The following is a 7414-nucleotide window of genomic DNA, read 5'->3' as shown; positions in this document are numbered from 1 at the left end:
CATGACATCAGTGCTCTGTACAGGCTTCATTTCACAACAGCATGGAAGGAGCAGAGGGTTGGATTGGAAAGAACAGAAAAACAGTATGCAATCTATTATTTATATTAAAAAAAAAAAAAAAGAGAAGATTGGAAGGGAGGATCCAGCCTTCCTAACACAGTGTCTTAACTTGGGAGGGACACTGATGACCCTTCTTAAAACCAGCTACCTCTTTCCAGGGAATATGCAAGGAGCCCAGAGGACTGCTTTGCTATCTTCCTAAAGCAGATCTGGGTGGGTCGATGACACTGTCACACACTCCTTCCAGGTATAAAAGGTCTTCAGTCATATTAATCCTCCTGCACCAAAGAGTGCAACATCTCATCATGTGAATGGAGACTGCAGCGTAACAAACATCTCTCTGTTGGCTGAATTGAGCCTGCATGAACAACATCAGTTCAGGTGTTTGCCACACACTTCCTTTGTAACCTTAACTGTATTCTTTCAATAAAGACATTCATGAGACTTGTAGATTTTGGGGTTTGGATTTTTTCCATGAATAAGATATTTAATAATAGATACCAGACAGAAGCCTCTGTATAGTAACTAAACAGATTTTTTTTCATCCTATTCACAGAAAACCCCATCTCCAGAGGTGACCAAACCAGAAGAGGCAGAGAAAACTGAAGAGCTGTTGGTTTTTCAGAAGATCCTTCCACAATAGGAGACAGAAACTTCACAACAGGCTTTACTTGGAATCACTGCAAGAAGTAGATCTCATGTGAAAGCTGTAAGGTTAGTTGGAGAAGAGCTGACTTTGCTTTTAGGGAGTGGTGACAAAGGGCTGAAGTGGTGATAGACAGTGAAATAACCAGGTGCAGGAGAAGAGTAAGACTTGCCTGCAGGCCAGCACTGAGTATTAGCAAGCTGGTGTAACAGGGGTTGTGCTGTTCAAAGAGCTGAAGAGGCACTTGGTGCATGAGATAAGCATCCCGTACTGTATCTCAAGACATATTTCCCTTTACAAAACAGTTGCTTGTACAGTTCTCAAGGCTTTTTGTTTATGCCATAGGTTTCCTGAGGTGATAGAAGAGGTTTACTTGCTTTTAAACATCATGCTTCCTGTTTCTGAATAAAACTGGTGATGTTTATGACACTCAGTGCTCTACAGGTATTTATCTGCTGTACAGAGTGCAACAGGCCAGTGAATAATTCTCATATTGCTACAATTAAGCCACTTCAAATCCATAACTGGTTGAACTCTTGGTGAGACTTTTGCCTCAAAAGTAATATACTTTCAAAGCAAGTAATTACTTGTGCTGAAGGTTAAAAAAAAGTATAAAAGAAACCTCAAATCCATCCTCTTTGCTTTTAAAATATTAGTAACACTGCTTCATTTCATAACCATTATGTTTTCAAAAAGTAAAACAAATAAAAGAGAGAGGAGTGAATGTTGGGGTTTAAAAAAGATCAATATGAAGACCTGTCTAAACAGACTGTGCCTTAAGACTACACACAAATGTTTCTCTGACCTCCCTCTTGAACCCTGTGTTTTGGTAGCCACCTAACTTAACCTGTTTAGCATGAAATTAAGCAGTGAGTCAGAGTCTTAAGCCTCCACAAATGCATACTAGTAGAAGAAAACATCAACAGTATTTATTTTTGACAGAAACCCTAGTATCAGGAAGACAATATAGCAATGGCGTGAAGAAAATATGTTGGATCCAGAATTTTTCATTCTTGTACACTAGAAGGTAGGCTTCCAAGTTACTCCAGGTACAGCCAGTGTCTTGTAGGACAATTCCCTCTGGTACCTGAGTACCTGGCCCTGAACCTTTATTCACACACTGGTCCATCTCTATCTTGTATAACATAAACATCTGCAACAGGTCCTCAATAGTGTTTCCAGACCATTGCTTCCAATAGGGTAGGGTCTAGCTAAGAAGTTACATTTCAGCATCCATGTGTCTTTGCTTACCACTCCCTGACAGAGAAGCAACATTTCTTACTGGCTAAAGCATGCATCAGGTCTGTGTGTGCTTTCAGACACAGCCCACTGCAAAATGGGGTACAGACATTAGGGTCCCAAAGGTTCAAAAGTAACATTTCTAAAATTAAATTTTTCCTTCCCCCCAAATCATGCACACAAATCAAAACCGAAGAAAACAATAGAGTAGCATTTGTACTGACTAGCATTTTAACCTAAAAGTGATAGCAAAGTAGAGAATATGCTTGTCCTAAAAGACAAAAGTTACCTAGCAGAAGACAGGAACAGGAGTGTAAGACAGTGAAGACAGTGAAAAGCACAGAGAGATTCAGGCAGAGGGGAGAGAAGAAATAAACTTTCTTTTTATGCCTTAAAAAGACAATACCGTGCAGCAATTTCTACAATCCAGACCAAAGGTCCTCCTTTGCTTCACAGAGTTTGAAAGAAGGGAAGAGAGAGGAAAAGAAGAAATGGTGCTTCTCTAGACATGCGGGTGTTGTGCCAGGGTACCTTTCAAGCGCTGAAGCAGTGGTATTCCAGCATTAATGCCTCTTTGCCACATTGCAGAGAGCCAGTGGCATCTCAGCAGATTCCAACTTCACCTTAGCACTGCCCAGCAGAGCAGCTGCACTCCAGAGAGCAGCTCGCTTGCACATCCCTGAGCTGTCAGTTTGCAGCACATCACCCCAGCCATCGGGATGGGAGGCCAGCAGAGTGGGGAAGGCTCACAGTGACCTGCCCAGTAACATCTTCTGCAGATTGGAAATCCCAGTCAGAGCTCATCCAGTCCTATTGTAACCTCCCACAATCCAACCTGACAAGGAAAGCCAACTACAGAATGCATTTCAGGCCTCACCTGCTCTCCCAAGAGTAGCTCTACAAGCTTGAAGCCTTTTAATGGCCTTCCTGAAAAGTCTGTCTGGTTAAAATGACCTACAAATACCAAGGTACAGCACATCCTTTATTCCACTAGCCTCAGTTTGGGAAACCAAGTGCTGTATTTAATGCTGGGGGGTAACCACAACACAAATCAAGTCAGAACAAGGAGGTAGGCAACAGAAGAGCAGAGGAGCAAGGACTAGCTACCAAATTCTGGTAGAGGTAATTATTATCATCTGAAGTGTATGTTGACAAATATGTCATGATGGAGACTATTAATCCTTTTCATCAGCTATAAAGGTGCCTCCAGATAGAATTGTTTTTACTCATTACCTTCATAAGTATGAACCTAAAGGAAGGAACGGGAAACAGCCAATTTGCAAAACTGCGCTGCGTGAGCAGGACGGGCACTCCCTGCTCCAACAGTGCCAGGCCCCACATGTATGTGCCAATGCAAAAAGCAGAACACTGTGTACACAGGGCTGATCCTTAGCACAATATCTTCTGCTAATAATAAAGTAAAAGTCATTTGAAGACATTAAAACAGGCCAAAAAAGTAAAAAACCAGGACTCAGATTCACAGGTAACCAGTGCAGCTTCAGCAATACTAGCCAAGTTACACCAATTTATTCCTACTAAAGTCTGGTCCATTAAACGTGAGCACCATCCCTGGGTTTTATTTTCTCTTACTGGATTTAGGAAAATAGGCTCTTTTTTAAAAAACAAAACCAAAAACTTCCTTCTCACTGTCAAGCATCTGTTTTCTAATTCAGTGAAAAAGGAGCAGCAGAAATTATTCATTTTTCAAAAACACTTCCATCACTGTATGGGGGGGGGGGGGGGGAAGTAAGGCTGAGTATAAATATGTATGGAGAGATTTAAAAATCCCACATATGTGGCATATGACATATATGGCATACTCCATACACATACTGTATGTATTTGCATGCATACCATACACACACAAACATTATAGACATGGGCCTGCATGGTTGTATATAGGCACCCTTGGCAGAGATGTTTGGAGAGAGGGCAAAGAGAAGTCCTCATGCAGTCCAGACCTTCAGGCATGGCCTCTCCAGGCACCAGGATAATTGTTACTCAATGGTCTTGTGGAACAGAAAATTTTCCTTTCCATAGGGTCAACTGTTGCAGAGCATCCAAGCAGGCATTTCCAGCCCTTCCACACTCTCCAATAATGTTTTTAAACACAGCCCTTCTCTATTAAATCCTCTGCATTTTCAGAGTTCCTTCAGCAAGGCCTGGTACGTCTCACTCATTTTACACAAGGTACCTAAACTTATGCCTGCACTCGAATAGCCTTATCCATGATGCCTATCATGCCAAATGCTCTGCTCAAACAGCATTTCAGAGAATGGTTTGGTTTTTCCTTTTCCAGCAGGAATGGGAAAGACCTGTCCTATCTTTCCTCCCAGCAGCCTTCTGCAAGCAACAGTGAAGGTGTTGTGCCTAGGGCAGGCACAGGTTCCCAAGGATACCCCTCTTACCCACATGCAGAAAAGAGGGAGGGGGCAGTGCCAGAAGGAATGCCAAAGTTTGCCTTTCTCTTTCTGTAATGTCAGTGATCATTGATCACTAAATCACCTCAACAGCTTATTAAGTAGATGTCATAGAGAGTTACTGCCAGTCTTCTATTAATTTAAAAATACTAATGGGTTTTTTTTGAGTGCAATTTCTTTCTGAATGAAAAATGTTCCTTGTGTTAAATTGCGAACTTTTCGATTCTCACTAACCAGTGGGCAAGGTTGTTGATAACACAGAACACAGGTCTAGTACAAATTTTAACACCACAATATGTTTTTAAGATTGATCATAGCTTTGTTGTCTTATTTCTTTATCATTTCAAAGGGTCCCTTCCATTTGGTTTTTTCATTTGCATACAAACTGACATTCCCTTGATATATATTATTCACAGGTTCATGTCAATACCACCATAAGCAGAACCTATCAATCACTTCTCTGATGATAACAGTAAATAAATAATGCACACTTTAAACCTTCAAAGCACTGCATAAATATCAGTTTGTTTTCACAACATCCCTTTAAGCATTGAGGAAAGCAGTTTAACCATTCACTAGACAAAAGCTCAAATTCAAGCACAGCTTCAGATGTGTATGAATCATTTTGTATATTACTCGCAGAAGAACATGCATTCTGATACATAACCTATATACATAAGACTGGGAAAAGCATATTTCCTCCCTCCCCCATCCCCCAAAAATGACACTGAAGCTATTTCTTATTTTTAAAAGAAAGCCAGAAAGTGTTTCCCTAACAGAATTGCCATGCAGTATTACCAGATTGTGCTGCCTTTCTCTTTGGATACTGAAAGCTTCAGTTTCCCCACAAACATGGGGGAAAGGGGAGACACCACTGCCTGCTACTTCCTACTACCCTCTTTTCCACAGGACATGAGGCTGGAGCAGCAGCTACACATTTTTGTAGCACCTGCAGGCACGTCTTTGTGGCCACCTGTGCTGCACCACTCTCCCATACAAGGGGTAGCACACATCTGCCACAGGCAGGTAAGTGCTCTGGGCACAAAAATGAAATACAGGGGGGGAAAAGCTTTCTTGTGGTCAGGCTGGTCAAACTCTGGCACAGACTGACCAGTGAGCTTGTGGAGTCTCCATCCTCTGAGAAACTGAAAACCCAGCTGGACACTGCTCTGAGCAGCCTGCTGCAGCTGCCTCTGCCTCGAGCAAAGGTTGGGCTGGATACTCTCCAGAGATGCCTTCTTGCCTCAGCTGGTCTGTGTCTTTTGCATAAAGAAGCTGGGAGTCCCTCATTTGAACTGCTACATGCCCATGAAAAATAAATACCAATGTTTGAGGATACCTAAGGATTTCACTGCCTTTTACTTTCCTGCAGGTACAGCTAGAAATGTCATGCCCATGGCTAGAGAGCTCATCAGCTACCCACTCCTGCAACAAATGATATAGGGAGCCAGACACATGAAAGGACCAAAACTAGACACCTGATTCCAATATTCAGTGCAAGGAGCAGACGGTTGTTCTTTGTGTTTGGAAGCCTTTCAGCTCTAAAATAAAACCACTGTTCATTCTCCAACAAAAGACTAGGATCAAGTATCAAACTTTTTTTTCTTTTCTCTTCTTTTTGTTCAACAGCTACCAGCCAGACTTCGTAGCATCCTTCTCCCACAGTTTTCCTTCACAGATTTAAAAAAAAAAAAAAAAAAAAAAAAAAAAAAAAAAAAAACAAAAAAACTTTCCTGCCCATTACATCTTTGATTATTTCACATCCATTGATCATTCTCTCTGTCCACCTAGCAGAACAGGAGCAAATAAGCAAGGAAACTAAGATAAGGCTAGATTTTTCTCCTGGAAAGCTGCAGCACTGTGCTGTTTCCCCCGTTTTCTCTCCCTTTCCCCCTCCTTACTATATCTGCTTTCATCCCTAGAGACATTTCCAATAGCAGATAAATCAGCACTTTGAATTCTTCTTCTGATGCTGTAACAAGCTGGCAACTGGCATGACGTTGTAGAGAGACACATGTGAATACCTAAGTCAGAAATAATGAGATTTCTTTCTCATATTCAGCGTGAAATGAGACGCAAATGACATCACTACTGAAAACAGAGGAGTGCAAGAAGAGGTGTGGGGAAGAGAAGTAGGAGAAGACATCGAATGCACTTTGCTTTCTACAGTGGATTTCAGAAGAAAGACTGTCACACAAGCAGCACCCTGGGAAACACAGACTGGGAACGATGGGACAGTTGCAGAGGGCAGTGTCTCAAATCCAGGCAGCTCCACCCCATATCCCAAGGACACATCCCCCATGGCCAAGCACTGCTGTGTGATGTGGCCAAATGAGCCAGCCCTTCAAACAGAAACATAAGGGACAAAAGGAGGAAACAAAAGAGAAAGGGAATAAAAGGTCCCAGTAAATCAATTAATGCAAAAGTCTGCTTCAGTTAATAGGCAGCACTGGTAATTGCTGTGTGTGTTGCCTGTGATGAATAGGGGCTGGTTACCATTGCACAACTCATCCTTCTCCGCGTGGTGGGAACCGGCAGAACGCTGATCTCCGCTCAAAGTCTTTAATTATTGTTAAATTAATCAGGGCAGGGTGCCAGCTCTGGGTTCATGCTTAATTGTCCCAATTTCTTTCGGCCTCAGACTCCCACCTTCTTTCCTTATGCTCCCACCCCCGCCCCTGCCCATGCCTCGTTTTTGTATAGGTGTTGTTTACACAGCAGTGGGTCACACAAAGGTTTTTGAGATCCCTCACTTCCACTACTTCAGGACTCTGTGTCGTCAAAAGCAACCATGTAACATAAAACTCTGGAAAGCAGGACTCAAGACAAACCACAAGACAGAGGGTAGAGTATTTTGCCTCTAGTGCAGAATTCAGATATGGTTGCTGTTGTTACTTCTTAACACGGGGCATACAACCACTTCTCAGTCATGATCTCATTCTCTGGGCTGGTAGAGAACAAGGGACATCATCATCTTAAACTTTCTTGTTCCCATTAGTGATCACTCCACTGAACAGCTTTTGTCTCAAAGAGCATAAGCAAGCTGGAA

The 7414-nt window shown here is 42.3% G+C and overlaps 1 long non-coding RNA gene across 1 annotated transcript; it reads left to right on the top strand.

Moving 5' to 3' along the window:
- The first annotated feature begins 343 nt into the window (after positions 1 to 343).
- On the top strand, positions 344 to 5443 carry LOC136374605 (uncharacterized). The gene is made up of 4 exons (XR_010745934.1): positions 344 to 441; positions 617 to 774; positions 1052 to 1150; positions 5275 to 5443. It is a non-coding gene; the product is annotated as an uncharacterized lncRNA (long non-coding RNA).
- The last annotated feature ends 1971 nt before the right edge of the window (positions 5444 to 7414 follow it).

This window comes from Sylvia atricapilla, chromosome 2 (assembly GCF_009819655.1).
Source record: "Sylvia atricapilla isolate bSylAtr1 chromosome 2, bSylAtr1.pri, whole genome shotgun sequence".
NCBI classification, from domain to species: Eukaryota; Metazoa; Chordata; class Aves; order Passeriformes; family Sylviidae; genus Sylvia; species Sylvia atricapilla.
Note: the sequence above shows the minus strand (reverse complement) of the source record. Positions and strands in the feature narration are given on the sequence as shown.